A 10,045-nucleotide genomic window follows, 5' to 3' on the forward strand; every position below is an offset into this window, starting at 1 on the left:
TGAATATTAAGCAGCGCAGAGTGCAGGAATGCCCTGGCTAAATTGGCAGCAGATGTTGTTGAGGGAGATTTGGTTTTGAGGTGTTTTGTCTGCAAACTTGAGCTGTAAAACATCGAAGGCCTGACAGGTCTTCTGCTGAATCTCTAAGGTGAAATGGCACACCGTCAATATGAAGCTTTAGTAAATCGATGGACTTTCTACTGGTCTCTCTGTTGGTCACGTTTGCACAGAGGAAATGTAATTGAGTAAATGTAACTAGCTACTACAAACTCTGCTTTTTCAGAGCCGTTTCGGATTATGTTCTTAAGTTGCAGTGCTTCAGAAATGTTTTTGGAATATTTGAGGCCTAAAAATTATCCACAATTACAGGAAAAGGTTAAAAAGTATTTGAACCCAAGGATACAGAATATGGCTTAAAAAAAACATATCACGATACAAGTGTTTCGTATCAGCTAATATCAAAAATAACTGATTAGTTTTTGGTTTCAAATATCTGAAATACTACCCAACTGGTGACATTCCCTTTTTCATCCACAGTTTCATCTGGAGCAATAGTACTTTCTTCTTTCACTCCACGCAGTGGTTTTATTTTTCAGCAGCTGTTGTGTAAATTATATCATAACACAACAGAGGATTTAAATCCGATAACTTTTCAGCTGCACGTCAACAACTTGATATAAATTGGCTGTAACGATAAGGTTAAGTTTTTTTTTATAACATCAAAAACTCATATAATTAACCGGTGAAGCTAAACGACAGAACATGAAACAGCAACGAAAGTTAACGACGAATAAAAATAATAAAAAAAACAGAACAACTCATCTCCATACCACATTGCCGCAAATACAGCCTCCATGTCTCCAATACTTTTATTATGGCTTAAATGAACTCCACAAACTATCGCCATTTCCTCTTCTTCTTCTTCTTGAAAATTATTATTGGTGGTTGGCAAAAAAAACAAAAAAACGTTAGGTGGCCATTCCCGCCACCAACCGGTAAGGAGTCGCCATTTCCCCTGCCATGTTTGTTTACTCTAACGTCCCCTACGGTATCACGGGAGTTGTTTACGGGATTTCCTGTCTGGAATCTGTTACACCTAAAAAAATATATATATTTTTATCGTCACGTCTGAGGTCTCTCAGATTCTGAAAACTTTTATTTTATTGTGTGAACTAGGCATTACCCAACAATTTGTTGATAGTTAACCAAATAGTTAGCGAGTTAGTCGATGTCAGTAACCTTGTTTAGGTAGTCATAAAAGGTTGAGATTTTCCTCTGCCTACATCCCCCAGAATGCTGTGCGGTTCTGACTATTCTACTGGACGTATTATCTATTGATATTGATCAAATGTTTATCGCAATATATATCGTTATTGATTTACTGTACAGCCGTATTTGAACCTTTACAAATTTCTACATTTTTCTTTAGTTTTTGTCACCCTTATATTTCATATCTTCAGACAGTTATATGAGCCAAAGATAAGTCAGATACAGAGAAGACTAATTACCTCATAAATCCAATAACATCCTGGAGACAAAAACTACCTGACAATAAATCATTTTCATTACATCATCTTCATTTTCATCATCTGTTCTTGAAATTCTTTATATTTGGGCGGGCTGTGCTGTTTTTTAAATAGTTTAACCATTTTAAATTATTTTTTTATTCTACATTAGATAGAATAAAAAAGATGAACAGTTGGTTCAGTCAAAGGGTGCAAATATGTTTTTCACAGATGAACATGCTGGTTTTGATAGATATTTTTACCTTGTTAAGTGAAATCATCATTTAAAAATACGTTTTATAATCTGTTGCATCTAATTGTGACAAAACAGCAAAAAAAAAAAGAAAAAGAAAAAGTTCACAGTACTGGTCCTTGATGTTGTCCTTTACATGACACTATGATTTCTCTCAATAATCCACACAGCATGGCTAAAATTGGGAAAACATGCTAGCTTCTAATTAGACTATACATTGATGGTGTTAAAATATACTTTTAGAAAAACTACATCTGGTCTGTGAATGGAAAATGTTGCTTACCTGCCAGTCATGTCAGTTTGAGCTGAAGCAGGCCTGAGACGTCAGGTATCTGGGTGGAAAAAGATGAATGACTGGTGCAAAAAGAAAATTATTTCGTATTTTCTTCCAAAGTCTAAACCAGCTATTGCTCCAGGCCATGACTCCCGACATAAACTGTGACACATGTGATTTCTTTTTTTAAATTCCCGGCCCCTATAATGGAAGTTTGGACTACTGGTGTTCTGGTTCCAAGTCCTCAGAGGCAAAGCAAGAGGAGCTGGTTGTGGGCCAAAATGAATCAAAATATCGTAACAGGAAAGAATGTTGTGATTAGCCTTGTCTTGATATATTTATTGAATGAGTTTAAAGCAAATCTTTGAAAGAAAACTTAAATTGGGCACTTTTTGTGGCAAAGCAAATAAGCCAAAAGTGTATGGTAGCAGTAAACCAATGTTTTTCAAGACTCTTATAAATGTGCATTAAAAAAAGAAGAGTCATTGAGTACAAAGAGAATAGAGCGCTTTTGATATTCTTGTTTTCCCCATAGTGGCACCACAACTATGAGCCTTTTGACTTAATTTTCCTAGATGCTTTGAACTCTCCATCCTCAGTGGTTTGGCTTAGGATTAATCCCATTTTCATTTTCTTACAAATTATTTTGACCCCTCAACAAAAAAACTATGTACAGCTTTTAGGATCAAACAGCAGCTAGCAACATGCTAAACAACCAAGCTAGTGTGAGTCTTAGCTAGCACTAGCTTGCTAAAACAAAAAAATATGAAGAAAAAACAACAGTACTATTCTGAAATATGTCCGCTTGGTAAATTGGGAAAAAGTTTAAGAGTTACTGAGTATTTTTACTCTAGACATCAAACTTTTAAAAAGCACCATAAATGTAAATGTTAAATTAATTCCTGATAAATCAAATAAATAGAAAACATTCGTTTCACTTGCCATGAACCATTAAGAACTACAGACATTAAATGTCTTACTCACTATGTTTCTACGGTAACCCAGAGAGGACAAACCAAAGACATGGACAACAATGGGCCTTTCACGTTTTATGTGGACCACATAGTTTGTGCTTCACATTTTAAGAGAGAAAATGAAGAAAGGAAGAAAAGAAGGCTTCATTTGTTTGCAAACTCTAATGTCACCACTAGAGGGCAATTCTTTTTTTTCTTCATTAAATAAAATAAAGAATTTCTCTGAGATAAAGAAAATGAGCGTGAAAAAAAGTTTTCCCATCTTTCCCTCTATAATAATTATACGCTTCATCCTTGAAATGCATTTCCTTACAAAACTGGATGCAATCTATCAACAGAAAAACTCCAGAGAATGAATCAGTTTAAGTGCTTTGCAGGAAATACGTAATATTATTTTTCCTTCTTGATAAGAAACCATTACACAGCCAGAAGATATGTTCCTATATGTACTAAGCGAAGGCCTAAAGCAGCTCATTTACTGACAAGGTGAAGCTTAACATGAGCGCTACATCGAAGGGCGGCCAAGATCCGCGCAGGCCATCTGCCAAGAATCCAATTCAGCAAATGGTTGGATCTGTGTAAGCCTTAAGCTGAAAATAGAGTCGCTGTGCTTAAAAAGATGCTAACATCCTTTAATGGGTATGAAAGCCGCCGCAGGAGAATACAAATCCTGGCTGTTTTCTCCTGCCTCCCAGACTTTTATCCCCCTCTATCCAGCATGCCTTGTGAAGTTGATTAATTGAACTCTTTGGGACAAAAGGGGGAAACGTTTAACTAGTTTGATGTGACTGTCCCACTGTGTGAGACTCGCGGAAACTTAAAGGTGAATTATCATGCTTCCTTGAACAGATTAGGATGGATCCATGGGCTATTCAAAACATGTTCATTATATTTCTTGCTCAAAATCATTCTTAAATAATGAGATTTTAGTCTAGTCCGTTCTATTTTGATCTCTTTTCAGAAGGAGCTGTTTTAGGGCCTCTTGCGACCTTAAATCCAAATAAGTGTGAAAATTACTGCAGACAGATGCATAATTGTACATCTGTCAATCTTTGAAAAGTAGAAATGGAGCCTCCTGTACAACCAACAAGATTCCAGGAAGTGGTTTCTGAATGGTAAGTTAACAACAAAACACTCATCTTCAGAGTGTAGTAACTAATCACTTTAACTTGAGTAACTTTTTGGAGAAAATGTACTTGTGGGAGTACTTTTACGATGCTGTACTTTTTACTTTTACTTGAGCAATATTTTTATAAAGTATTGCTACTCTTACTTGAGTAAAATTTCTGGAAATTCTACCCACTATGAGAAACTTCACTGATTGAAGAAAAAAACAAAAATCATCAGATACAAACAGAACTACAAACTTCTTGTTTTCGCACAAGGTTCATATTTGTTGTTTTTAGTGACTTGGAGAAGTTCTGCCTGAATGTGTTATTTTGTAATCATGCTAATAATTTGCATTCATTGTTTTCATTTCACTCTTTTAAATACCAGAATTTGGACATAAATTTACATTTTTATCTGTCCTGATGACATCACTTTAAATATTAAATCACATGTTCTGATCAGTTACTCAGCATTTGAGTCGATGCTTAACCAGATCCTTTCCTCTCTTACTTGAGTAATTTCTTGGACAGTTACTTTTTTCTTTTACTTTAGTAAAAAGATAAGTTGAAGTAGTGCTACTCTTACTAGAATACAATTTTAGGGTACTCTACACTCCTCTGTGCAGCATAAGGCGGTAAAACTAGCTGACCAATCATGCTGGGGCTCTGCTTGGGTTGCTAGGTAACGAGGGCTGGGCTTGGCTGGGGTTGCTAGGGTAACGACGCAGTGCTCATGCTTTTTTTTTTTCTTTTTTTTTAAACTGCTTATTTTCTAACTGCCAAAAACCGCTGGGTTATTTTTAAGCACTTGGACTGTTTTTAGAAGCAGATTAGACTCAAATGGAAGTACAAAAGCATAAACATCTGGACTTATTCACAGATTTATTCACAGACTAACACATTTTTATGTTAAAATATTAACATGTTATTTTATATTTAGGTCATATTTATATTACTGACAGTATTACACTTATTAATATTAATATATATCGTAATTATATAGTAGCTATTAATCTTTTAACACTTTGGATGGAGTGGCTTGTGAACAAAAAATCTATTTCTCCTTGATTTCTACAAAAATGTGAATTTTCCATAATTGATCCCCTTTGAAAAAAGCCTATTTTCTTTGTCAGAGAAGCGGCGTAGATGAGGAGCCTGGTGTTGGTGGTGCCTGCCTGCCTGCCTGCCTGCCACCTGCTCGGGGACGGAGGCTGGAGGAGTTTGGGGTAAACGTGGGGTCGTTGCTGTCAGCAGTCTCTCAGTTATACAGGCCAAGTGGGAGATATGAGGAGGCCAGAAACTGAAGCAGTGAGATGATGAGGGATATGAGGGCAGCGCAGTCCCTGCTGCTGCTTTCATTCAACCTCGCATGGCTTGTAAACTCTGTGTGCGCCGTGGTATGTGTGTTTGTGTGTGTAAACATTCCTGCGAACAGTTTTCTCTCAGGACTCGTCTTGCGTGGCGCTCCCACAGTGGAAGGCTGTCCGTGACCCCTATAAACGGAGAGATGCCCACTTCCTTCCACCCTCAGGCATGCCAGTCCGTCCACAGGGGAATAGGGGCCCCTTAATTTATTATTTGTTCCCCTCTTGTTAAGGAAATACTTTCTCAATAGCTCTTTCTCCTTTGTATATTTTTACTGTTCTTATTTCTTCCTTGATCCAACCCTGTCCTCTTTTATTTATTTGCTTTCTAAACACCGGCTTGGTTCGCTACACTCAAGCTGCCAAGAAGAGACTTTAAAAAATGGCTTTTGTCCTCTGTGAAGACAGTGTTTATTTGCCTGAGTGAACCTGAAGGGCTGCGAGATCTTTTGTGGGGTTACCTATGCGTAGGTGACAACATGCTAGCTGACCTTGGTTAGCATTACCTCAGGCCTTAATCAGATTTCTGTGCTGCAGATTGAAGATATGTTGACCGATACAACGAGCTCGCATGTCATAATTTATCAGCCTGGCCCTGTCACTCTTAATGTAAAGCCATGTGAACTTAACTGGATGTTATGAACGCAGCACATGTTGTGTGAAATGGCCTCTTTCAGCAGAATCACACCGACACATTCAATCTTTTTCCAACCCAAAGCACTCGCTCCAGTGTTTGTTAGTATTAGTCAGGTTTTGCCCCGCCTCCTGAAAACGACCATTTAAAAAAGAAAAACCTCTGATCAGCCTCTCAGCTTTGAAAGTCTCGGCCTTCTTTAAGGATGGGAGGCGTTGAACCCCTGCCCTGGGTCACGCTGTGTCACCGACCATCTTTTAGGGGTTAATACGCATTTTCCTCTGTTATCACAGATGTTTGATGTCAGCAAAAGAAAATGAGGGGTGCAGGGGTCACTACATAAATAAAAAAATAAAGGCTTTCCAAACCAATTTTTTCAAAGACTTTGATATTTTTACTTCCATTAAAAGCTCATTTAGGCCCATTTTGCTTATCTTCCCATCATCTATCTCAAACATTTTCCATCTTATTGTGCAGAAAATTCATTTAGTTGTTCACATAGTCAAGTTTTTTTTTTTAAATCACTTTTTTTTTAGAATCTGGGACTCTGAAGAGTAATCCTACACACTTTGGTGGTTCACTTACTTTATCTCTGGTGCCACCGTGAGGTTTGAGTGAATTAAAAATAAATGTTGCACGACTCACAGCCAGTTCTGACCTGTGAACAAAATGCATCAAATTAGAATCATAATTAATCTGCTTTTCATGAATTATTAGCTGCTGCACTGCAAAAACACAAAATCCTACCAAGTACTTTTGGTCTAGTTTCTAGAGCAAATATCTTAGTACACTTGAATTAAGACAAAACTGACTTAGAAGTAACTTTTCAGCTTTAAATATTGATGAAAAAGTTCTTGTTCCACTGGCAGATTATTTACTTAAAACATGGGAAAAATGTCTTCTTATAAGTGAAATAATCTGCCAGTGGAACAAGAACTTTTTCATCAATATTAAGGAATTATTTACTTAAAATAAACTCCTATTTCCTTCTGAAAGTCACTTGTAAGTAAGTTTTGTCTTATTTCGAGTGAACTAAGATTTTGTGTTTTTGCAGTGTAACGTTTTATTGAACTGAGGAATAAAGATTTCTTAGTCATGTTTTCTAAATGCCTTCAAAAACTTTCCAAACAGAAGGTCAGATGCCTCCCAAAAGAAACCCACGATGTTTGTTAGTTTCCTAATGTTTTGCAGTTTCTTTTGGAGGCAGCAAAGAAGAAATGCCAAAAAAATACAAATACAATTGACAGAAATAGAATCAGTCACAATACAACCAGGAAACAAACTACTACCCATTGGCCCTATCAGGTCAAGTTACTGATGAGGATGATGCCAAGAGACAAATTAACATTTTTTGTATCTGTATTGTATTTTTTACCATATGAGAAAAGTCAGCAGCAACATGTAATTCTGATGAATAAAATAAGAGTTTCGTTGGGTCAGTAGACGGGTTTCCAATACAAATGTGCACAAATGTGGTCGATATTTCACTAATGTATAACAAACACAAGACCAAAAATTGGTAAAATACATTTTTTAAATAAATATTGAAAACATAAAAACATGAATTCCTTCACTTTGATTATTAAAAGGTTGTTTTCTGATTTCCTCCTTCTGTAAATGCCTCAGTCAGAGCTGAAAGTGTCTGCCTTCAGTTGGAAATTTGGGAGTTTAATCCTAAAATCCTGCACTGTGACATGTGTTGGGGGCGTTCTTGGCTAAGATTATAAAACTATTAGAGGTTCAGACAGGCTTTATGTAGCAACACAAAAAGAAGAAAGAACCGAGTTCTGGTGAGAGTTGAAAAACGGACTGGACTAACGGACTAATCCTCAGGTACACAAAGGAAACAATGCAGGGGAGTTTGTGGGAATTGGTACACAGGAATAAAAAAACATTTATATCATTAGTTTACATTTAATACTTTACCAGCTGAGTAAATCTGAGGCTCATTGGATTGTAGTTTGTTAGATTTTGAGCGGAGGAGGTAATTTAACAGCCGTTTGTTCAGGTCTTTACAGAAATAATCTGAATTTTTCTTTTCTTTAGTAAATTGCTTTGGGAATATTTGTAGCAAATTATCAGAATTGGGTTACATTTACTTGAGTAACTTTTTTTTTTTTAAGTACTTTTAGAAGTATTTTTACTATGATGTACTTTTTATTTATTTCAGTAATTTTTTTAAGTATTCCTGCTTTTACCTTAGCAAATTTTCAGTATTTTCTACCCATTGAATGAAAAACAAACATGTTTTAACCAAAAATGCACCAGACAGACACCTGCAGTTTGTGTTAAAGTTTCATCAGTTTTTTATTGAAAGAAATGATTAGGAAAAATTTTCTTTTGCCTGATTTTGTTACTTTTTGTTAGTTATATGAATTATTGTGATTCTCGTCATTAAAATACAATACTTTTCAGTTGGCTTTAAAATATTAAATGAATTTGATCAATTACTCAGTACTTGAGTAGACTTTTTACCAAATACTTTTTTACTCTTGAGTAATTTCTACATGAGTAAAAACACGTTGAAGTATTGCTGCTTTTACATGAGTTAAATCTTTGGTTATTCAATCCACCTCTGTATGAATAAACAACCTGAATTTAACTGAAGAAAAACGAGTACCAAACATGACAGTTGGAACTTAGCATTAATTTTTCTCAAGAATAATGTATGACCCACATTAATCATCAGATTGAACCGTTTTTTTGTCCTAACCAGGGAGGCTGGAGCGGCAGACACTTGGGTTTTCACCTCAACATGCAGCTGAAGCTGTCACCAAGCTACTGAATCCAGCTAGCTGAAATATAAACTTATTCAGTGACCTGGGGTCAGGTCTGCGTTTGGCAACTCGGAGTTGTGCCTACGCCAGTATTTACACAGGAGCACCATAAGAAAGCTGGTGAGGGACATTTACTCCAACATTAGTGGGTCTCGGTGGGCATATCTGAGCCGGTGTTCACAGTCTGGACTGAGTGTGGATTAGAGGAAATCCATAATAAATTAGAACTTGTGTAATTCGTGTTTTTAAGGTTGTTTGCTGCTTTATGTTTCCCAAATAAATCATTTAAGCTCAAAATTAATTTGGTTTTGATGAATTCAAATAAATTTTTGAACAGGATTAAATGGGTTTTATTCTTAGCAAATATTCTGCTATTTATGTCTGAAATAAAGTTAACACTGACAATAAAAAAACCAAAATGATAAAGTTCACAGCACCTATTTTTGATGTAAGAATAGAGATATCACCTTTTTTAGCTAGTATTTTTACTTTTGGATGATTGAAGAGGGCCTATTATGCAATATTCACATTTTGCAAGTTTTAATTCCAGCTGCTAGCAACCCAACTAACTTACTAAAATCACAAAGCTGTTTATTTGCAATAAGTTTACTTTTTGGTGTCTGGAAAATGAGCCATTTCTAAAACCTCCTGATTGTTGAGTCACATTCCACATGCTCTGCGCCGTTAGCTAGCAACCCAAGCAGAGCTCAGCCCGTTACCTAGCAACCCAAGCAGAGCTCCAGGATGTTTGCTCAGCTGGTTTTAGCGTTTTATAATGGCTGCTGAAAAAAGACAAACGTTTTGTTGTGGACTTACCATCCAGAAACCACTTGCTGCATTCTTGTTGGTTGTGCAGGAGGCTTCACTTCTGCTTTTCAAAGATTTACAGTTCTATAATTGTGTGTCTGTTTCCAGCCATTTTCACGTTTGAGTGTAAACGTAGAGTTGGAGGCGTGGCCAGCAGCAGATTATGGATTTAAAGAGACAAGACGTCCAAAAAAAGGCTCATTCTGAAAGAACTGACCTGACTGAAATCTCATCCTCTAAGAATGATTTTGTGTAAAATATGTAACAAACATGTTTCGTATAGACCATAATTCTATCCTAACCTGATCGTGGAAGCATAACAGGTCACCTTTAAGCAGATCCTGACGG

Source organism: Poecilia latipinna, unplaced genomic scaffold, assembly GCF_001443285.1.
Source record: "Poecilia latipinna isolate Pla-1442-1.1 unplaced genomic scaffold, P_latipinna-1.0 Scaffold145, whole genome shotgun sequence".
Classification (NCBI taxonomy): domain Eukaryota; kingdom Metazoa; phylum Chordata; class Actinopteri; order Cyprinodontiformes; family Poeciliidae; genus Poecilia; species Poecilia latipinna.